This window comes from Mirounga angustirostris, unplaced genomic scaffold, assembly GCF_029215605.1.
Source record: "Mirounga angustirostris isolate CCGP_5_RB_7025 unplaced genomic scaffold, mMirAng1.0.hap1 SCAF_9, whole genome shotgun sequence".
Lineage (NCBI taxonomy): Eukaryota > Metazoa > Chordata > Mammalia > Carnivora > Phocidae > Mirounga > Mirounga angustirostris.
In genome coordinates, this window is record NW_026991717.1 from 125,259,066 (window position 1) to 125,283,641 (window position 24,576).

Sequence of the window (24,576 nt, forward strand, 5' to 3'; positions counted from 1 at the left end):
GGTGGAAAAGAACAATTTTTTTTTTTAAACATATTTTGTCAACCTCAATATGAAAGAGGATTTCAGCTGTCTCCATTTTGACCTCAAACTTTCTAGTTGGGTTGTCCTTTCCAGCTTGTCTCTGGGTCTAGGCAGAAGACTGAGGGCAAAATATCCCCTGATGGAAACCGAAACTACCCCCTCAAGCAATAAGGACTACCGTGAGCCAGCAAGACTCTACCCAGGATTGACTCCCAAACAATTAGTTTGACCTTCACTGCCTACCTGCAGGTACCCAGTCACCCTTGCCCCACATTTTCCTTATATAAACCAGGAAGTATTTTAAGCACCAGGAGACAGTCATTGAGATGCTAGTCCACTTTTTTCTTGGTGTTGGCCTAACTGAAATAAATTTTTTTCTTGTTTCACCACCACGTATTTTGTTACTGGTAGTGGATTGTAAAATTCCTCGGTTCTTGGATTCTTGAAGGAAAGAATTCAATCAAAAAACTCAGTAGAGAGTTAAAGCAGCAAAGCTTTTATTTAGCAAAGCAAAAGTACACTCCAGAGACAGGAGTGAGCTGACCTGAGGATGAGTAGCAGCCCACTGAGTTCTGAATTGAGTGTTTTTGTGGGGGCCTATTTGGTCTCCTCCTTAAAAATCAGAAAGGGCAGTCATTACCACACTGCCCTCGCATCTGCCCTGGTTTTCTCCCCTCCAACCTGTTGCCCGTGTTCTTGTCCGTCATCTTCCTGAGAGTGTCTAAGGGAAACCTGGCAGGGGGGTGGGGGTGCAAAACCACAATGCAAATGATGTTATAATGATATTATAACAGACTTGGGGTTACTAACAGACAAAGCTTTCCTTAAATGTGCATGCTCCAAAGTTGGGAACATCTCTGTGGCCTGTATCTTCTGCTTATCAGACTATGCTAAAGCAGAAAAGGGGTTGGACTAAGGGAGATTGGGTAGTCCCTGGCATGGGACCATATGCCATCTCCTTTTTCCCCACCTGCTCTTGTCTGTCTAAGTGCTTACTCTAGCAGTTTCTCTGCCTTTGGATTTTGTCAGAGGGGAGTAGCTGAACCCAGTCTGGCTGGGGCCCCCAGAGCCAGGTACTCTTAGACCCCCGCGCCCAGCTACAAACATTATTGAGTATTTTGAGTCAGAAAATTATCTGTTGTGGGGACTTTCCTGTGCATGGTAAAATGTTTAGAGCATCCCAGGCCTCTGCTTATTATATAGCAATAACAGCTCTCCTCTACCCCCCCAGTCTCGATAAGCATAAACTTCCATAGATTGTCAAAAGTATCCAGAAGCTCAAGATCATTCTCACCCTCAGCAGCTGCTTAAATGTTTTTAAGAGAAGAAACACAAAGTATTGAACTCAAGAGAATCGTAAGGACAGTTTATATCCTCGAATAAATGAAATACATTTTTATTTATTATTATTATTATTTTTTAAAGATTTTATTTATTTAATCATGAGAGAGAGAGAGAGAGAGGCAGAGGGAGAAGCAGACTTCCCGCAGAGCGGGGAGCCCGATGCGGGACTCGATCCCAGGACTCTGGGACCATGACCTGAGCCGAAGGCAGACACTTAACCATCTGAGCCACCCAGGCGCCCATGAAATACATTTTTAATGTAAAATATGGTGGATTTGAAGAAAGAGATAGCAGTTTAGGTGGCCATGAAGTTAACATTAGTAATGTATTCATTCATGTATTCTATCAATATTTATTGGATGCTAACTAGATGCCAAGCACGTGCAAGGACCTGGAGAATTTATTCTGATGGGGCAGATAATAAATCATGGGAGGATCATAAAGCCACATATGCATGGGGTTGAGGGAGCTAACCCATTTGAATAAGAAGCATCTTTCTAGTTATTCCTCTCTACAATATCTCTTAAAATATTTTCTCTTTGGCAAACCTTTTCTAGTAGCCCTTTATACTCTATTTTCCTCACACCACCCCTTTTATTACTTTCTTGGTCTAATATGGAGCTTAAAAACGGAGTTAGTTTTGTTCCTTGGCGTTAGCAGCCTAGGGCCTCATGTGGTGGCAGCTTGAGCCTCTGGGAATGCACGCTTTCTCTCTCTCTCAGCAGCAGCAGAGGATCAACTGGCTTTTAAACAGAATCATATTTGCAAGTGGCCAGCAGGTTGGAATGTGATAACAGCCAGCAGACACTTCACAAGGGTTTTCTCAGCCAAATCTGGGAAGCTTCTGTCAGGCGCCATTGTGAAGTGAACAATCAAAATTGGTCTTGAGGGAGGGTCCTTTCTCACTGCCATGGGGCCTGTTGACTAGACTAGCTGAAAGAAGAGTGGAGAGCCATATGGATTAAAAGAGAAAGAAGAGTTTGATTTTGAGGACAGATTGCAAATTTTGCAGGCATTTCTCAAAAACAGATGCATTTCGACTATTCTGCCTCCATCTGTGTTTTACCTATTCTCTCTCTCTCTCAGTGTGCCAAAGAGATTTAATTTAAAGGCAATGACTGGGTAGCATCCTGACTCAGCTTTTTGTGGAATCCATTGTATCTTTTCTTTTCAGAACGTGGCTAGGGTGGGGAGATTGTGTCTGTGTTAAATGCTCCCAATCAATTTGCCGCTTATGGAATGAATTCTAGTATTTTTAAATATGAAAATAATATTAAAATAATATCAACTGTTTTTTGTTTTGTTTCCCTGAATTTCAAATGTTAGTGAGTTCTTCTAGTTAGAACATCACAGTGTTAACTTGAATAAGATAAATAAATGTTAAGCATAGTAAATTGAAGATTTATAAGGCAAATAAATTATTTGTGTAAACTGAAATAAGTCATCCATTGTTTGAAGCCAGACTATGTCACCAAAATGATTTGGCAAGGACTGTATGGTTTTAAGGACAGTGAGACTAAACCAGGGATGTCAGAGTCAACACGGACCTCTATTCAAAATAAAGAAATAAATAAAAATAAATGCAATTTACAATTGTTATTCTCAAAGAAGAGCTTCTTAAAACTGGTCCAGAACTTGCAATCATTATTGAAAAAAACTGTAGAAGGTGCAGAAATATGTTTACTGGTGAAGTATAAAGTAGAACTTAGAAATTTTGCACCTCTTTTTTTTTTTTTTTTTTAATGATGTTACTAGTTTTGCTTCTAGTAAAATAAACCTTATTTTAGTGGAAATAAAATGGCATAAATGTAATTTACTTTTCTGACATTTATGTGTTTGTTTTCTTTCCCCATTTAACTTTATAGGAACTATAAAACCGAATTAGTTAGAAAACCATTCCTGTGTTTAAAAATGTTGTTTGTGTAATTGGTGTATATTTTACTGATATGAGATCACCATTAGTAATAGCATTAGTAGATGCAGACTGGCATTCATATTTAAATGGTATCCCATTAAGAATATCTAATCAGATATTTATGATATTGGTAATAGAATACATTTTATAAAACTGTGATTATGCTTTTCAGAAGTATACTTGAGAGCAGTATTAGAGCTTCCTTGAAAAACATGTCTAAAGGAGACAAGAAGTGACCAGAGCTTCTTAAAAGAAGTCTCAATTTTTTATTAAAAGTGTATCAAACTGGGGCGCCTGGCTGGCTCAGTAGGTTAAGCATCTGCCTTTGGTTCAGGTCATAATCCTGGGATCAAGCCCCATGTCTGGGTCCCTGCTCGGTGGGGAGCCTGCTTCTCCCTCTCCCTTTGTCGCTCCCTCTGCTTGTGCTTGTTCTTTCCCTCTCTCTGTCAAATAAATAAATAAAATCTTTAAAAAAATGTATCAAACAAATGTTTAATATCTTTGTTTTGGTACTGTCAGTTTTATTACATTTAAGTATGAAAAATAATTTTTAAAACAGCAATACATTATGTTATCATTTTTCCAAATACTTTGAATAATTACTGCATCTGGTCCTTGGGATGATAAGGTAGACAAGGCCTTCAGTGATAGTTGTTTTCACAGAGGAGGAATATTAACACCTGAGAGATAGCCATCTCACTGTATGTATGGGTCTGAACCACAACAAGATCCAATAGTTTTATAACAATGCAGCATTGGTAGACTGACCAGGGAGTGATAGCAACATATATGGATATTTTATAAAATTAAAAAAAAAAATAATATGTTGTCTATGTAAAGGACATTATATATCACAGACCAAAGAAAGAAACTATGGATCACAAATACCTTGTGGAAGAAAATTACTCTTTTGTTTAGATTATTTAAGCAAATCATCCAATCTAAATTAATTTATTCTTCAAAAATTATTTATTGAATGCCTACACTTATCCAGTTTTTAAATATTAAAATATGTGAATCAAAACAACATAGCTTATCAAGAAGGTTCAAATCTTTCTAGACTGCTGATAATATTGAATGATTAGTTTGGTCTACTTTTTTCTGTAGAATGGGCCTAGTAAGTGTTATATACATGTATGTCCACACACACACAAAACAAAGCAAGCACAGAAGGAGGAGAATCATATTTGTTTAACAGAAAACCTTCTGATAGGTCATTTTGGTTGTGGCAGGTTGGGACAACTGTAATGAAACAGAGCAGACAAAGCAAGACCTAAATTGCTCTATAAAATAAAGTGGGAAATGATTAAGAGATTTTAATGAAGAGAAACATGAACACGGAAGGGAGGGCTTTAGGATGAATTTTGAGTAATAGACGACCATCATAGTGGAAGGTAAATAGAGGTTAGGTGGAAAATTTGTCCATTTTTCATCAGGTACTGAGTCTATATCATTTGTTAGGCAAAATTATCAGCACTGAGAAAGCAGAAGTGAACAAGACATAATGTTTCTTGTAAGGTAATTCCCAATGTTGGTCATAAGGGTCTCCTATGAATATAGATGTCTAAAGAATGATCAGACATCTCACCCACTGGAAATTGTCTTACTGTCTTTCTTTTATGCAGAATCTCTGTGCTGTTTTGTCCTAGTCTGTTGCTTTTAGTCTTCAGCTAAATTTTTTTTTAAAGATTTTATTTATTTATTTATTTGAGAGAGAGAGAGAGAGAGAGAGAGAGAGAGAGAGAGAGAGAGAGACATCATGAGAGGGGATAGGGTCAGAGGGAGAAGCAGGCTTGCCACCGAGCCGGGAGCCTGATGCGGGACTTGATCCCAGGACTCCGGGATCATGACCTGAGCCGAAGGCAGTCGCTTAACCAACTGAGCCACCCAGGCGCCCTAGTCTTCAGCTAAATTTAACACTACTGTTGGTGTGAGTAGTATTTTGAGGGGGGAAAAGTTAAGAAAGTGCAGAAAACTATAGCTTTAGATTTCACAAGAGGTAAGACAGGGAGAGGCAGAAAGGCCCAGTAGAATTTGATCAAGGGTTTATTATGAATAGAAAATCTTAACAAAGTTGATCATAAGAATATAAGCCCTGAATGGTGACAGAAGCACTGGGGAAAGTAATGGAATTCTGTCAGCCAGTAAACAGAATATGAGCAATTAAATAAAAAAAAAAAAAAAGAGTAGTGTAACTTCAGATGATATCTGGGTTCATATACCTCAGAGGGTTCACAATTAAGATAAAATAATAAAATGTATTTAAACAACCTAGTTTAATGTCTGGGTTTGTAGATCACCAAAAAGGCAATGTATCTTCTGTTTGAGTCTAGGGAACAAATCATGGGCCACAGTGATGATGAAAACCCAGAAGTAATAGTCCCCATGTTTCACAGTGAATGGATTTGATTATTTACCTATAATTCTGCCACAATGATGCAGGTATGACATAAGTGTTTGCAAGAGGATTAGGGAATAAAAAGAAAAGAAAAGCTTCTATGAGATTTTTGGAGAAAAAGTCATCACTTTACATTTCTATTAAATATTTTTTGGTCTATACTCTTATAATTCTGGGTCTTAAGAGCATGCAAAATTAAAGCTTTCATAATTTTTCTCACGTAGACTTTGACATCTAATTGTGCAATGTGAGTTAAAAGCTGAGAACACTAATAATTCCAGAACTGGCAAATGGCAAGTTCTTAAATATTTTCAAAGTTGTTTCACTTGGTGATCAAGTCTTGAATGAAGGCATCCCTCATTTTAATGTTCAACAGTATACAGAATTTTCTGTGGAAATTATGACAGGGAATATGTTCTAAGAAAGTTCCCAATGTCAATGTATAAACTTAACACACACACACTATGCAAAATAAACTCTTACGTATTAAAAGCAGAAAATGCAGATATACTCAATGCGTGGGAATTTCATATAAAACACTTGTTCTGTGGTTTTGAATTTAGGATTTTGCCTAGTCAAACAAAACAAAATAAAACAGAAAACCTAAAATTAGAATAAAGCAGGTTGTGAAATCTGAAATGAGATCCTTTTTTTCTAGGGGTGGTTGTCTGTATGTTCTTGAGAGACAGTAAAAGAAAAGATGTAAGCAGAGTATAAACCCAGAGCACTATTCACAAAGGTTGAAATATGGTCTTTCCTAAGACTATATCGAGATCATTTCATAGAAAAAGAAATTACGTTCACTATTTCCAACCAGGTCATTATAAGAGAATCAAAATCAAAATAATAAAATCTGAAAATATGATTCTTTTAGCATGTTTTTGTACATTTTGATTAAGATGCTTTGTTTAGGGCACATCATCAAATATTTTTAATAGTCAAAGGAAAAGTAATGTTCAAATTTCTCCTAATTGATGATCTTTTGGGACTGAAACTAGCCTACAGATCAAAAATATTTGGATTTTATTTTCTTTCCAAGGGCTTTTTTTTTTTCTCTTCATTTTATTTTATTTTTTTTAATTTATTTTTTATTCTTATGTTAATCCCCATACATTACATCATTAGTTTTAGATGAAGTGTTCCATGATTCATTGTTTGTGCATAACACCCAGTGCTCCATGCAGAATGTGCCCTCCTCAATACCCACCACCAGGCTAACCCATCCTCCCACCCCCCTCCCCTCTAGAACCCTGTTTGTTTTTCAGAGTTCATTGTCTCTCATGGTTCGTCTACCCCTCCGATTTCCCCCGCTTCATTCTTCCCCTCCCGCTACCTTCTTCTTCTTCTTTTTTTTTTCTTAACATATATTGCATTATTTGTTTCAGAGGTACGGATCTGAGATTCAACAGTCTTGCACAATTCACAGCGCTTACCAGAGCACACACCCTCCCCAGTGTCTATCACCCAGTCACCCCATCCCTCCCACCCCACCCCCCACTCCAACAACACTCAGTTTGTTTCCTGCGATTAAGAATTCCTCATATCAGTGAGGTCATATGATACATGTCTTTCTCTGTTTGACTTATTTCACTCAACATAATACCCTCCAGTTCCAACCACGTTGTTGCAAATGGCAAGATCTCATTCCTTTTGATGGCTGCATAATATTCCATTGTATATATATACCACATCTTCTTTATCCATTCATCTGTTGATGGGCATCTTGGCTCTTTCCACAGTTTGGCTATTGTAGACATTGCTGCTATAAACATCGGGGTGCACGTACCCCTTCGGATCCCTACTATTGTATCTTTGGGGTAAACACCCAGTAGTGCAATTGCTGGTTCATATGGTAGCTCTATTTTCAACTTTTTGAGGAACCTCCATACAGTTTTCCAGAGTGGCTGCACCAGCTTGCATTCCCACCAACAGTGTAGGAGGGTTCCCCTTTCTCCGCATCCCCGCCAACATCTGTCGTTTCCTGACTTGTTAATTTTAGCCATTCTGACTGGTGTGAGGTGGTATCTCATTGAGGTTTTGATTTGGATTTCCCTGATGCCAAGCGATGTTGAGCCCTTTTTCCTGTGTCTGTTGGCCATTTGAATGTCTTCTTTGGAAAAATGTCTGTTCATGTCTTCTGCCCATTTCTTGATTGCATTCTTTGTTCTTTGGGTGTTGAGTTTGATGAGTTCTTTATACATTTTGGATACTAGCCCTTTATCTGATATGTCATTTGCAAATATCTTCTCCCATTCTGTCGGTTGTCTTTTGGTTTTGTTGACTGTTTCCTTTGCTTTGCAAAAGCTTTTTATCTTGATGAAGTCCCAATAGTTCATTTTTGCCCTTGCTTCCCTTGCCTTTGGCGATGTTTCTAGGAAGAAGTTGCTTCGGCTGAGGTCAAAGAGGTTGCTGCCTATGTTCTCCTTTAGAATTTGGATGGACTCCTGTCTCACATTGAGGTCTTTCAACCATCTGGAGTCTATTTTTGTGTGTGGTGTAAGGAAATGGTCCAGTTTCATTCTTCTGCATGTGGCTATCCAATTTTCCCAACACCATTTGTTGAAGAGACTGTCTTTGTTCTATTGGACATTCTTTCCTGCTTTGTCGAAGATGAGTTGACCATAGAGTTGAGGGTCCATTTCTGGGCTCTCTATTCTGTTCCATTGATCTATGTGTCTGTTTTTGTGCCAGTACCATGCTGTCTTGATGATGACAGCTTTGTAATAGAGCTGGAAGTCCGGAATTGTGATGCCGCCGGCTTTGCTTTTCTTTTTCAACATTCCTCAGGCTATGCGGGGTCTTTTCTGGTTCCATACAAATTTTAGGATTATTTGTTCCATTTCTTTGAAAAAAGTGGATGGTATTTTGATAGGGATTGCATTGAATGTGTAGATTGCTCTAGGTAGCATTGACATCTTCACAATATTTGTTCTTCCAATCCATGAGCATGGAACGTTTTTCCATTTCTTTGTGTCTTCCTCAATTTCTTTCATGACTATTTTATAGTTTTCTGAGTACAGATCCTTTGCCTCTTTGGTTAGATTTATTCCTAGGTATCTTATGGTTTTGGGTGCAATTGTAAATGGGATCAACTCCTTAATTTCTCTTTCTTCTGTCTTGTTGTTGGTGTATAGGAATGCCACTGACTTCTGTGCATTGATTTTCTATCCTGCCACTTTACTGAATTCCTGTATGAGTTCTAGCAGTTTTGGGGTGGAGTCTTTGGGGTTTTCCACATAAAGTATCATATCATCTGCAAAGAGTGAGAGTTTGACTTCTTCTTTGCCAATTTGGATGCCTTTGATTTCTTTTTGTTGTCTGATTGCTGTGGCTAGGACTTCCAATACTATGTTGAATAGCAGTGGTGATAGTGGACATCCCTGCTGCGTTCCTGACCTTAGGGGGAAAGCTCTCAGTTTTTCCCCATTGAGAATGATATTCGCTGTAGGTTTTTATAGATGGCTTTTATGATATTGAGGTATGTACCCTCTATGCCTATACTCTGAAGAGTTTTGATCAAGAAAGGATGCTGTATTTTGTCAAAAGCTTTTTCTGCATCTATTGAGAGGATCATATGATTCTTGTTCTTTCTTTTGTTAATGTATTGTATCACATTGATTGATTTGCGGATGTTGAACCAACCTTGCAGCCCAGGGATAAATCCCACTTGGTCATGGTGAATAATCCTTTTAATGTACTGTTGGATCCTATTGGCTAGTATTTTGGTGAGAATTTTTGCATCCATGTTCATCAGGGATATTGGTCTGTAATTCTCCTTTTTGATGGGGTCTTTGTCTGGTTTGAGGATCAAGGTAATGCTGGCCTCATAAAATGAGTTTGGAAGTTTTCCTTCCGTTTCTATTTTTTGGAACAGTTTCAGAAGAATAGGTATTAATTCTTCTTGAAATGTTTGGTCGAATTCCCCTGGGAAGCCATCTGGCCCTGGGCTTTTGTTTTTTGGGAGATTTTTGATGACTGCTTCAATTTCCTTAGTGGTTATAGGTCTGTTCAGGTTTTCTATTTCATCCTGGTTCAGTTTTGATAGTTGATACATCTCTAGGAATGCATCCATCTCTTCCAGGTTATCTAATTTGCTGGCATAGAGATGCTCATAATATGTTCTTATAATTGTTTGTATTTCTTTGGTGTTGGTGGTGATCTCTACTCTTTCATTCATGATTTTGTTGATTTGGGTCATTTCTCTTCTCTTTTTGATAAGTCTGGCCAGGGGTTTATCAATCTTGTTAATTCTTTCAAAGAACCAGCTCCTAGTTTTGTTGATCTGTTCTACTGCTCTTTTAGTTTCTATTTCATTGATTTCTGCTCTGATCTTTATTATTTCTCTTCTCCTGCTGGGTTTAGGCTTTATTTGCTGTTCCTTCTCCAGCTCCTTTAGGTGTAGGGTTAGTTTGTGTATTTGAGACCTTTCTTGTTTCTTGAGAAAGGCTTGTATTGCTATATACTTGCCTCTTAGGACTGCCTTTGCTGCATCCCAAAGAATTTGAACAGTTGTGTTCTCATTTTCATTGGTTTCCATGTATTTTTTTTAATTCTTCTTTAATTTCCTGGTTGACCCATTCATTCTTCAGTAGGATGCTCTTTAGCCTCCATGTATTTGAGTTCTTTCCGACTTTCCTCTTGTGATTGAGTTCTAGTTTCAAAGCATTGTGGTCTGAAAATAGGCAGGGAATGATCCCAATCTTTTGGTACCGGTTGAGACCTGATTTATGACCTAGGATGTGATCGATTCTGGAGAATGTTCCATGGGCACTAGAGAAGAATGTGTATTCCGTTGCTTTGGGGTGGAATGTTCTGAATATGTCTGTGAAGTCCATTTGGTCCAGTGTGTCATTTAAAGTCTTTATTTCCTTGTTGATCTTTTGCTTAGACGATCTGTCCATTTCAGTGAGGGGGATGTTAAAGTCCCCCCTATTATTGTACTGTTGTCGATGTGTTTCTTTGCTTTTGTTATTAATTGCCTTATATAATTGCTGCTCCCATGTTAGGGGCATAGATATTTACAATTGTTAGACCTTCTTGTTGGATAGATCCTTTAAGTATGATACAGTGTCCTTCCTCATCTCTTATTACAGTCTTTGGTTTAAAATCTAATTTGTCTGATATAAGGATTGCCACTCCAGCTTTCTTTTGGTGTCGATTAGCATGGTAAATGGCTTTCCACCCCCTCACTTTCAATCTGGGGGTGTCTTTGGTTCTAAAATGAGTCTCTTGCAGACAGCATATCGACGGGTCTTGTTTTTTAATCCAGTCTGTTAGCCTGTGTTTTTTGATTGGGGCATTTAGCCCATTTACATTCAGGGTAACTATTGAAAGATAGGAATTTAGTGCCATTGTATTGCCTGTAAGGTGACTGTTACCGTATATTGTCTGTGTTCCTTTCTGGTCTATGTTGCTTTTAGGCTCTCTCTTTGCTTAGAGGACCCCTTTCAAGATTTCCTGTAGGGCTGGTTTTGTGTTTGCAAATTCCTTTAGTTTTTGTTTGTCCTGGAAGCTTTTTATCTCTCCTTCAATTTTCAATGACAGCCTAGCTGGATATAGTATTCTTGGCTGCATATTTTTCTCATTTAGTGCTCTGAATATATCCTGCCAGTCCTTTCTGGCCTGCCAGGTCTCTGTGGATAGGTCTGTTGCCAGTCTAATGTTTCTACCCTTGTAGGTTACATATCTCTTCACCCGAGCTGCTTTCAGGATTTTCTCTTTGTCTATGAGACTCGTAAGTTTTACTATTAGATATCGGGGAGTTGATGTATTTTTATTGATTTTGAGAGGGGTTCTCTGTGCTTCCTGGATTTTCATGCCTGTTTCTTTCCCCAAATTAGGGAAGTTCTCTGCTATAATTTGCTCCATTATACCTTCTGCCCCTCTCTCTCTTTCTTCTTCTTCTGGGATCCCAATTATTCTAATGTTGTTTTGTCTTATGGTATCGCTTATCTCTCGAATTTTGCCCTCGTGATCCAGTAGTTGTTTATCTCTCTTTTTCTCAGCTTCTTTATTTTCCATCTTTTCATCTTCTATATTACTGATTCTCTCTTCTGCCTCATTTATTCTAGCACTTAGCGCCCCCATTTTTGATTGCACCTCATTAATAGCCTTTTTGATTTCTACTTGGTTGGATTTTAGCTCTTTTACTTCTCCAGAAAGGGTTTCTCTGATAACTTCCATATTTTTTTCAAGCCCAGCTAGTATCTTTAAAGTGATGATTCTGAACTCTAGATCTGACATGGTACTAATGTCCGTATTGAGTAGGTCCCTGGCAGTCGGTACTACCTCTTGTTCTTTTTGTTGAGGTGAATTTTTCCGTCTTGTCATTTTGTGCAGAGGAGAATAGATTAATGAGAGAACAAAATGCTAGCAGAGTAACCACGTCCCCAGAAAATATAGTCTAAACAAATCAGAAAAGACCTGAAACAGTGGAATAAGAAAGGGAAAGAGAGAAAAAAGAAAAAGAAAAAAAAAAAAGAAAAAGAAAAAGATAAAGATAAAAACAAAACCAAACAAAAGAAAACAACAACAACAACAAAAAACCAGAATGTGATCAAATATGATCAGGCTGGTATATAGATCAGTGCCACACACTAGATTTGGGGTGTATTTTGGTCTTTTAGAAGAAAGTGCTTCCCAAAATTTTAAAGAAAGAAAAACTTATATATGTACAAAAATAAGGGTTGATATGTTGAAGGGATGGAATATGACTGTAAAAATGGAAATTATAAAAAATTTTATAAAAGGAATTGATAAGAACTTGTTTGAAAAAAGAAAGAAGAGGATTTAAAAAAAGAAAAAAGAAAAAGAAAAAAAATGGAGAGTATGTGATCAGGCAGGGGAGTAGAAAACACCATATACTAGAGATTTAGGGTATATTTTAATCTGTTAGAAGAAACTATCTCAAAATTTCAAAGACAGAACAACTTATATATATAAGCCAAAAATATGGGTAACTACTATGAAGGGATAGAATATGACTCTAAAAATGAAAAATAAAATTTTTTTTTTTAAAGGGAGTGATAAGATGTTGGTTGAAAAAGGGAAAAAGAGAAATTCAAAAAGAAATAAAAAGACAAAAAGACAGTTAAAAAAAATTAACTTTAAAAGACTAAAGAATCATGGTAAAAAAGCCGTGAATTCTATGTGCAGTAGTCCCCTAGCGCTGGAGTTCTGCCGTTCTCATTGATCGGTAAACTTGGTCTTGGCTGGCTGTTCTCGCTGATCTTCTGGGGAGGGGCCTGTTGCCGTGGTTCCCAAATGTCTCTGCCGGAGGCGGAATTGCCCCGCCCTTGCCCCCTCCCGGCTAAGTCATCTGCTGGGGTTTGCTCTCGGGGCTTTTGTTCCCTGCGAGCTTTCCGTACAGCTTTGGAGGCGGAGAGTGAAAATGGCGGCCTCCCAATCTCCGCCCCGGAGGAGCCGAGAACTCGGGGCCCCGCTCCTCAGTGAGCCCCCAGAGAAAAGCCGTCAGTCACTCCCGTCTCCCCGGTCTCCGGCCGCACTCCGTGCTCACCCAGCCTGTGACCGTGCGTTTCTATCTCTGGCACCCAACCCCGGGTGGAGTCTCCAAGCCCAGTAGATCCCTGCCGTGCACTCCCGCGCGGCTCCTCCCGGGGGAGGAAGGGGAGTCTCCCCGGATCTGCCGCTTGTTGGGTCCCTGCTGGAGGAGCAGTGGCCCGACTGGGCCGCGGATCACGGTTTATGGCCACCCCGAGCTGAGAGCCCGCGCCTGGGCTCCGCCTCTGCAGCCGGCTTCCCTGCTCCGTTACCTGGGAGCTCTGCCACACTCAGGCACCCCGGTCTTTCTGTGACCCCGAGGGTCCTGAGACCACACTGTCCCGGAGGGTTCCACCCCCCGCTTAGCCACCAGAGTGACGTCCCTCAGCGGAGCAGACTTTTAAAAGTTCCGATTTTGTGCTCCGTGGTTCTATCACTTGCCAGAAGCGGCCGACGGAGGCCCCTCCCCCGCCGTCTATCCTCCCGAATATCGCCTCGGATTCACTTCTCCGCACGTCCTACCTTCCAGAAAGTGGTCGCTTTTCTGATGAGAGAGTTGTTGCTCTTCTTTTCTTCGATCTCCTGTTGAGTTTGTAGGTGTTCAGAATGGTTTGATCCCTATCCAGCTGAATTCCTGAGAGGAGACGAAATCCAGGTCTCCTGCTCCTCCGCCATCTTGCTCTGCCCCCCCGCAAATCTTCGCAGTTCCCATAGAGGCCTTAGCTGAGTTCAGTCAGTAGCGGTGCAGCTTGCTCTCCAGGATGCGTCCTTGAAAACACTCTCTTTCCAAGGGCTTTTGAAATGATTTATGTAGGTGGAAATTTTTAAGAACATTTAGACATTTAAAAATTAAAATGATCTCAAAAAATTATTAGATCTTCAAGTAGCCACAAGAAAGCTGTCCTGTGTAATACCAGACTTAAGAGCATTCTAGGCCTGATGATTTCTCCCAAGTGTTATTAAGGAATAATATTGTGTGTCACTAAAATATTTACCATTTAATTACATATTATCTTAAATGGTGAATTAACATCAGAATGGTGTGAGCTAAGATTTACTTTAAATATGAGGTATATTTCAGATCAAGTATATTTCAAATCTGGGGACACTATTCACATTGTCATCTATAGGTATTGCCCCTGTCAGAATTGGACATATGCTATGCAAGGAAATGCATAATTTTAGTATAATGAGGTCTTAAATATAAATATGGTAGTTGGTGAATAAGAAAAACAGCCCCCAAATGTGGGAAGCAGCTAAGTATTTGATAGGAACTACACTAAGAACACAATATACATCATCTCTCAGATCCTCTTAATATTTAATCACCAGCAAACTATCTAGTGCATGATAAGCATTAGAAAAAAATGAATCCCTATGTTTGGAGTAGGAAACTAAGATGTGGATGCTTTAGTAACCGATCTAAGGGATTCGAAACTCCATCTTTCTGATTCCAAATTCAGATCTTGCAACCATAGAGAATTTTAGTCAGCAGAGTTCCTACTTTAAATCCCAAATAATCTATGGATTGCAAACTTGCCTTTCCTTCCAGGTCTGAGCATCCCTGATTTAATAGATGGGTGATTCTCACACCATGACCAGTCCAGCTAAGCCTTCATTGGGTATCATCATTTCATAGATTGACTTAAGAATAACTACAATTATGGGTGAAGTCACTCTGCACTAGACACTAACTAGTTGAAGAATAAAACGTATTTTCTCACATAGTGCTAAGAAGAGTCTTATGAGGTAGGTAATATTGACTGCCTTTTTTGCATGTGAGGAAACTTGATTTTAGATAAATTAAGCTAATAGCTGAAGTCCCAATCTATTCAGGGATTCAAATAGGACCCAAACCCAAGTTTTCTAATTCCAAAGTTCTTCAAGTCAACACCAATGCTGTATTCAGGGTTCTTAGGCCCAACCCCAGTGAAGAATTTCACTGCTCTTTCACCATCTGATGTTAGTACTGATGCCTCTATGGTTAAGAGGAAAGTGACAGAAAACAGGTGCTGGCAAATATATATGATTGGTTTGCCTAATAGATATCAAAAGTCTCCAGATAGTACAATTCTGATTATTAATGTTTACCTATTTGTTTACTCTAATAATGTCAACAAATAATATTTTACATGCTAATCGGTGGATGCCAGAGTTTATCCTAATACTATGTATTTATGCATATTTTTCCCTTGTGGAGTGGTTTATTATGATCACACCTCACAAAAAATGTGGGCCACAGTGGCGCATACGAGCTATAAGTCCCTGACAGAAGTCTTCCTTGAGTACATGCGAACAGTGCAACACAGTTAAGAACAAAAGGCAGAGACTGAGGCATCACCCAACGGGGATCACAGAATGGGGAACAAGGCTCCAGTGATGGGTCCCTAAGGAGAGACCTCCTCTCCCCAACCTTTGTGGTCAGGACAGGAAAAACAAGATTTGTACTTCTTGTAAAATGCCCATTTGCTGGGTATTGTCTTTCTCGTCTTGAAAATTAATAATAATAATTATGATAAAAACACACATCAAAAATAAAAATTTCAATAAAGGAAAGGAATTAAAACTCTAAGACAAAATGGGAGGCTAGAAGAAGCCTGACCATGGTAGGGAGCATCTGCTTCCTCCCTTCTTGACCCTTAGAGTGGGTCAAGCCCCACAGTCTGGTGCATGAGAGAAGGTGCTGGGCCTAGGTGGGGCCTGGGGTGGGGGACAGGGGGTGCACAGGTTAGAAGAGAGGAAAGAGATCCATTGTCCCTTTGGGCTAAGTTCAGGTTTGGGACCAGTGAGTGGGGGCACCAGGCCCACAATCTATGCAGGTTCGGTCCCCACCGGGCCATGACCTGGGCGGAAGTCAGCAGTCACAGTCAGCAGTCATAAGTGTAACTTATGGGTTTTAACGTGCTGGAGCTTCTCACATAGCTACAGGAAGGAGGGCCTCGGGGCAGAGTCCAGGTGCCTGCAGTTCTTTTTTTTTTTTTTTTTTTAAGATTTTATTTATTCATTTGACAGAGACACAGCGGGAGAGGGAACACAAGCAGGGGGAGTGGGAGAGGGAAAAGCAGGCTCTGCCGAGCAGGGAGCCCAATGCGGGCTCCATCCCAGGATGGATCATGACCTGAGCTGAAGGCAGACACTTAACGGCTAAGCCACCCAGGCGCCCCTGTGCCTGCAGTTCTTCCTGACCTTGGGCCTGCAGCTGGGCAGCCCTGGGGGCATCTGTCTTGTAACCCTTCACCTGAGGGACGAGGTCCTTCAGGGAAATTCTTGGACAAGGCGCTCTCTCAAAGGAGTAGATTTCCCAGAGAAAGATTCCAAAACTGTATGTTCCAGACTTGGTGGAGAATTTCTTCTCTTTCAGGGCTTCTGGGACTGTCCACTTGACCTGAAGCTTGCCTGTGTCTTGCAAGCTAGTGGCCTTTTTGGTGAGGTGGAAGTCACTGACCTTGGCCACACTGTCCTTGGCTGCAACATGCTGGTGTCCAAGGACAAAGTAGTTGTCCTCCAGGTATTTCATGGCCTTTCAGATTTCTAGTGAGGATTTGAGGAGATGTCTGCGAGGCAGATAATCCACCAGGCTCCCTTGACCATGTGCTCAGTGACGATGTAGTGCCTGCCTTTCTCCTACAGGAACCTTTCCCACTCAGAAACTGGGCCTGCTTGCTGTGGCCAAACCGTGTCATGACCCAGGATTCAGCCGGGAAGGCCTGGGCAGTGGCATCATTCTTCACGCACTGAACAGCGACTTTTTTCCTGCAGTAACCGCCCAGCACCCATATTGGTTTTCAATCTCCCCCTGACCCCTCCACCCCACCTCCCCAGCCCAGGGGTCTGCAACAGCTTCAGGTCATTGTTCAGTGCCCAGATGCAGGGGAAGAGCTCCTCCAGGGCCATGTGCCATCCATGGCCTGTGGCTTCATGAGGCGAGTGCAGAGTCCATCTGCATGTGAGGTGTGGTCTCCACCAGCTGCATGAGCTCCTCGAACTGCCCCTCGTTGTCAGTGCCGAGCGTGCTAGCGTGTATCACATTGCAGTAAGGCCCACCTTGCCATCACACATCACACAGTGTGTAGCCCAATCCAGGGGAGGCCAGGCTCTCCTGCACTGGGATGGGCCTGTCTCTGGTAGGCACAGAGCTGCCTCCAACCACTGGGCACAGCAGATGCTCTAGGTGGTGCTGCAGCTCAGCCAGGGGCTCCACCTCCTTCGATGATGCCTGGGGGCCAGGCCGGGGGCAGGGCTGCCCCCCACTTACCATCAACCATCACCATGGAGGGGGAACAGAACTGAGTTCATTATATCCCTGGAGTCCTTACTGGTTAACCTGGCCTGTGCCAAGGCCTGGCTGGGACTGCTCTCCTCCTGGCCCCAGCTTCCTCTGTGGTGGCCTGGCCTAAGAAAGGAGCCATGCACTCATGGCTTGGTCATATGGCATGCAGCAGGGGCTAGAGCTGGTCCCACCTCCGTGTCTGTGATGCCCAGGGCAAAGAGAAAAATCTGCTGGAGTAACTTTCGGAAGGGTGGGGAGAGCTTACCAAAATGTTGATTTCAAAAACAAAATTACATATGGCATTCCATTTATATATCTTTTTCTGTTAGTCAGGTTTCAGCTATAGGAATATATATTTGAAGATATATTTTATATATAATAAGAGACAGCTGTGATATATAACAAGACATAAGACTCGGGTATGAAACTGAATTGAAATATTTCAAAACAGAGGGTTCAGTCGTTAAGCGTCTGCCTTCGGCTCAGGTCATGATCCTGGAGTTCTGGGATCGAGCCCTGCATTGGGCTCCCTGCTCAGCTGGAAGCCTGCTTCTCCCTCTCCCACTCCCCCTGCTTGTGTTCCTGCTCTCGCTATCTCTCTCTGTCTGTCAAATAAATAAATAAAATCTTTAAAAAAAAAGAGAAATATTTCGAAATAAAATACGAGGAAAACTTAGTTTATCATAAAAACTTGGAAAGATTACTAAGTGAATTTTGCGGTTTAAATGTCTTGAAAATGTAATTCATACATGCTAATACACGTCTAATTCATCTATAGGCAGGGGATTTGAAATATAAGCTAATTCTTATCATGGAATTATTAAAATGTCTTTTATTAAAAAATGGTCATTTTTAAAGCGACATTAAACTTTCATCCTCCCCAAAATTGTTGTAATTTTATTTTTTTAATTTTTTAGAAGATTTTATTTATTTATTTGACAGAGAGAGAGCAAGAGAGGGAACACAAGTAGGGGGAGTGGGAGAGGGAGAGGGAGAGAAGAAGGCTTCCCGCCGAGCAGGGAGCCCGATGCGGGGCTTGATCCCAGGACCCTGGGATCATGACCTGAGCCGAAGGCAGACGCTTAATGACCAAGCCACCCAGGCGCCCCAAAATTGTTGTAATTTTAAATGTGATGGTTTAAAATTTATTAATGGAATAATAGAGCTTCATTAAGTTATTCAGTAAAATTTTACTGAGCAGTTACTACAGGCCAAGCCTAATGCTTGGTTAGGAGAACAAAAAAAAACGTACAAGAGATAATCCCTGTTTCCAGCAAGGAAATAGCAAATCCAAGAAGGCATATGGGTTCCCCAAAAATTTCATTCAAATATGATGAATATTAGGGTTATAAACAGGATATTGAAATAGCTTAAAGAAGAGGCATCAGAATCATCAAGTTATATTGTTCCAGTTTTATTGGGGTATCATTGTATTAATTTAAGGTGCACATTGTGATATTTGATATATGTATATGTTGTGAAATAATTACCACAATCAAACTAATCAACACATCCATCACTTCACACAGCTACCTTTGGTGTGTGTTGAGAACATTTACGATATACTCTCAGCAGTACAGACTGAAAGTTTGAACGCTTTTATCAAGTTATTTTAAGTGGCCAATTTAGTCTTTGTTATATATTATTTTTTGTATGGAGATTTAAAATATATATTATATCTAATTTGTAGTTGGGCACATTCAGAATGAATTCATCACATCCCGCTCCCCCCACGCCCGCGCCCCCAGAATTTTACCAAAAAGAAAAGAGGTGACATCTTGCATGAAAAGCCTGAAGTGGGTCAGGTGACCCCTCCTCTTAGAGCTCCCCCAAAGGTAAAGTGAAAGGTGATGAGCTAGGATAAAAATTACAGATAGGATATTGTCAGAAGAATATTGTCATTCATTTCTATAGCTGAAAACACTCTTTTTTTTCCCCAAGTCCTTTTTATCTGCCATTTAGCAAGAATCCAATTACTGAGCATGAGCTTACTGCCTCATAAATAACATCCTCTTAGCTTTCCAATCACACCATTCCAATTCTGTATTTTGTCAGCAAAAGTCCTGTTTTTAAAAATAATACTTTGGCCATCTGCTTACCCATATGTGCTACACATCACTGAATGTTAGATTCTCTGCAAATTTTATAGACGGTACCACAAACTTTGAATGTGTTTTCTCTCATAATTAGCATTTTACAACCACATAAAATTGATCACAGGTAAACTGTTTCATTTTGGTGTGTTATTTTGATTGTAATCAGACTACTTGCTGGAAAGTGATTTTGTGGCCAATATATTTTAGTTATAAAGAGTTTTCTTTCCTCTTTTATAGCAAATATGTTATTTTAAAGGTCACACTTGTCAGACCCATAAACTAAATCCCAGACTTGCAATGTAAGGCATCTCTCGAAGGATCCATCAGTGTTTACACTGGGGTGAAAAATGTTATCTTAGCAGCTTCATCAATTTCAATGACTGATGGTGTCATTTGCAATCTCTACAATTGGCTCCTCCCAAACAAAAGGGAAAACAGCTTGGTCAGGGATTTGGTTTTCGTGTTCTTCTAAGAAATGTGTGACCATTTCCTTTTCCTAAAAAAAAAAACAAAAACAAACAAACAAAAACAAACAAGATAAACTGCAAATAGAAGTATAGTGGGATCTGAAGTTATCACAGTCGTTCAACTGAGAAACTGTCTTATTTATGGGTGAATTAGGGAAATTTTAAATCCATTGGAAGCCTGCCAAACTTAGGCTTCAGTGTTTTTGTAACACAACCATGAAGTATTAAAACCTTTCAAGTCCTGCTTTATTTTAATATCCCGTATGTCCATGGCGAAAATGTCAGTTGAGCAATTCCACATGAAATGTGCAACACAACACTTCCAGTTCACAATTTTTAATGTACAGCTTGTTTTAGCTCTCATTCAGTTATAATGAGTCAATCCCTCTGTGTTTTATGTTTTGACCCATGAGTGTATGAGTGTCAGCCTCTGCAAGACTGTTTTCCTTCTTTCCAAAACTTTGTTTCTTTCTTGTTTTCTTTTTTCCTGGAGATTTGTTTAAATTTTGTCTTTACAAAATTGGGAACTGTGCAATGTAGTTATTTCTTACTGGATTTCTTACCTGAAGCTACCTGGGACTTAATATCCTCCTCCCTTGCCTAGTGCAGATAGGTAAGAAAAAGTTCAAATGTCCTAGGTTTTATTACCAACTTGCATGGCACAACTTTACTTTGGTGTGAAGTGCCCAGGTTTTCTACTTTTACTTTAAAGTAGTCCTCTGAGAATTCCTTGTCATCGTTCCTGGTCATTGATTCAATTCATATGGTGCCTTCCTACCCTTCTTCCCATGTTTTTTCTTGATTTCAATTGTTTTTACTAGGATGGTTGTTTACAGTTATTGCAGTTCTATGTTTTCTTTTGAAAAGAAGGACCGAACGAACGAGTAAAGCTAGTCTTGAGAGTAACTTATTATAAGATTATAATTTACTCATTTTTGACATCTTTTCACAAGTAAATTAATAAAAGGTTCTTGTTATGTACAAACTCTCTCAAATATGAATTTAAAAGGACAGCTTAATGGAAAGGTTTATATAACTTAACTTTAGTTATATTAGCTGCTAAGAATTCTTAAGAGATTCAATCATAACTAGATTGTAATAAAATTAAGGACTCATATCCTGAATGTAATCTGGTGGGGCATATAGGGATACTGAGGACAACTATTATGATGAGATTTTTCTAAGTTTGTGCATCTATGTAATGGCCGTGAAAGGACTCTAATTCAGGACTTTTTACTTTTTACTTCCCTTTGTCATTCTTTGCACTGAGGCTAGCTTAAATTTTGTTTGCTTAAATTTGTCACATAAGTGCTGTACTATACCATTTGTAAAAATTGTCATCTTATTTAATCTTGAAAACAAAATAGTAGCTATGAAACAGCAACTATTTTCATCTTATTTTGCAGATAGGAAATTGAGGCTTGTAAAGGTTAATATTTGCCTTTCCTGAATTTGTATCACAGGAGAGTAATATGAATATCATTTGTATCCATTGCTAGACTCTAAAAGCTTGTGTGTGTGTGTGTGTGTGTGTGTGTTAACGGCTATATTTACAGTCTGCCCTATTACATGCCCAAAGGCTCTTAAGAACCACATAATTAAAAAGTCAGTTTGTGGTGATGAGGTTTAGGCTTACAAAAGAGTCTTAAGAAAGTCTGGGTTTATTCTAATTAAGTGAACTACCAGGGTGCTAAATGAAATTCTGTGCTTGGCAAACTCCCTTTGCTTTTGCATGGAGTTATATTTGTGGATGAAATATTCTGAGGATGAATGTTAAAAGCCCTTGTGACACCTAGACCCTCTCCAGAATTATTTTCTGAAAACACTCTGCATTTTGGCAGCTGCTTTACAACCTGGGAGTGCATTTTAATTGGCATCACATAACTTTATGACTGAGGGATTTATTCTTCTCTCCACAAATTCCCTCATTTCTTTTAGCCTATTAGTTGAAATGTTTGAGTTAATAATACAGGCATTTCCCCTTATATATTCTTTGGGGCCATAGTGCAATGAGATGTCCAGTTTTCCTCCAAAAAAAAAAAAAAAAAAAAAAAGACTGAAAATCAGCCTCTGCCAAAAAAGGAAAGTTTCGTTAATTTTTAAATTGCATTTTCCCCTTTCATCATTTTGTTTTGATCTTTGCCTACTGTTATTTGGCCAGTGTGACTCAATAAAGTTGAGAGAGAATTTACTTTGATAGCTTATCAATATTAACATATCAACACAGTTTTCATAGAAGAAATATTTTTTGTATTACTCTCCACTGGATTTGTCTCAATAGCTCAGACAATTTGAAGCTTTCCACTAATTTTGAATAAGCAGTTCTGCTTATTTCCCAGAAAAAGTACCTCGCATCATCAGCGACATACCTTTATTTTTTAAGAGGCTAAGCTCTCTTCTATTGTTCCCGGGATTTATATTTAATAAAGCACACAATGTGAAGTAGAAGTATAGTGACTAAAAACCTGACTTGGGCTTTCAAGTAAGATGTATCTAAACTTGAATTCCAATTCGGCCTTTTTGGCTTGATATCTTTGGACAAATTGTCCTCTTTACTGTAGTTCCTTCATCAATAAGTTGACGATGAGAATGTTAAGAGTGAATGAAGAAATATAAATAAAAAAGCTTAGCTCAGTGCGTGTCAGGCACTTATCATGCAGTAAATTAATGGTAGCTAAATTTTTCAAGAAAATAACAATAAAAGAGTTAGTAATATTGTAAGCCATGAACAGACAAGAAATGAAGTTTAGAGGAATTGTCTCACTAAGAAAGAACTAAGAAAAGAATCATGGATTTGTGGTATCTTGGATCTCGCATTAGGGTAGCAAATAAATTAAAGAAACTTGCAGGTGAAGAAAAAATTTAAAAACAACTACAGTTGTTCTTGATGTGGAGGTGAATTCTTTTGTATTTAATACTGTGTATGTATTCAACAAAGAGGAAAACATAAGGTATTGGGCATAAAATACCTACTTCATCATACTAGCACACATACACACACATTAAAAAAAACTATGCCACTATCATAAATAAATTTTATTTATATTTTTATATATTGCTGCAGGAAAAGTAAAGGACCTCTTTACTTTAAATGTCACATTAGTTTTGGTCTTTATAGCTATTTCTGTGTAATAGACCTTATATATTATGGATATGTTCATTTTACTTCCATTCTATATTTTTTGCTTGATATAATTTTCTATATAAATTTGATCAAAATTATTATGAAAATTTTATAATGTTCCCTATTATGTTTCTATATAGGCTGTATGTTCATTATTTTTACAGTGGTAGTGTAATCCATCAAACAGATGTACAAATAATTTGCCTATTTCCTGCATGATAAAATATAACACATATATCACAATACATCATATTTCTAAATTTTACAATCACAAATGGTATATAATGCATAATTTTATGCATTTAAGGTTATTTACGTAGGGTAAGTAGTAACATACATGATTACTGAATCAAAAGTTTAAGGCTGCTGTTAATTGTTATTGACAAGGAATTAAATGACTTTCTAAAATTGTATTGATTTGCAAATCAAAAAACAGCGGTAGTTTTACTGCCCTCTTGCCATCCAAGGTTATTCACTTTAGCATTTTTTTCTCGCTTATTTATAGCATCTGAAAACTTTTTATTAATATTTGAAAACTATAAATATCATTTTTAAGAGCAAAGTTTTCTTTAGAAATACATATGATCATATGATGTTTATTTATTGCCATGGAATAGGTGTCAAACACCAAACTGGAGATCACAGACATGAATTTTCGCCAAAAATCTAATGCGTTCATCTGATACTAACGTAAAAAGATGTCATTCCGTGTCACAATCTTTCATTCACAGAGATGTAAAAAAACTGCCAGCATTAGAAGCTACATCAGAATTAATTTGATCTCAACTGGTGAAAGACAGTGATGAAAGCTGATGATCAGTCTTAAGTTGATCTTTGACCCTTGAGCACCATAAAATTTCATCTACTGGTCTCCTAGGTGCCTAGTAATTATAGCGGAGCCTCCATTTTTCATGGCTTTTGCTTGGTAACAAACTGTGTGTTTAGGCCTGATTCATGTTGATTCCTTGTCAGTTCTACTTCATTCCAAAGAGGCCTTAAATCACCCATGGTTCTTTTTTGAAGTTGACTATAAGCAAGGGGATCTTGAACCCATTGTGTTCAGGACAGAGGTTTAAAACAAGAGGTGAAGTTCAACAATCCTATGTCATATTTTAACATGTTCCAGAATTTCTTACAAGTCTACCAAAGTGAGAGGTTGATGCATTAACTCCTTGTGGTCCTGCTTTTTATTTAGGACTTTTTTTTTTTCCCTAACACATACCAGTTTCAATTGTGAATTTAAAAACAACAACAAAAACAAGGTGACTCAGTTACTCTTTTCCTTCAGGTCACAATATTAACAGAAGTGTTTTAGCCAATGTTATATAGAACTCCCGGAGGAACAAACTTAGAATGCTGTTTAACTTGATTGAATGTTAACAGTTATTTTCCCTAAGGGTAGAGGGGGAGACCCAGGTGATTGGGGGCGGGGGGCAAGTGG

General features: G+C 38.9%; 1 pseudogene; it reads right to left on the reverse strand.

Annotated features, from left to right (window-relative positions):
- Positions 1-16,052: 16,052 nt before the first annotated feature.
- On the reverse strand, positions 16,053-17,449 carry LOC123862217 (tyrosine-protein kinase CSK-like; annotated as a pseudogene).
- Between the last annotated feature and the right edge of the window lie 7,127 nt (positions 17,450-24,576).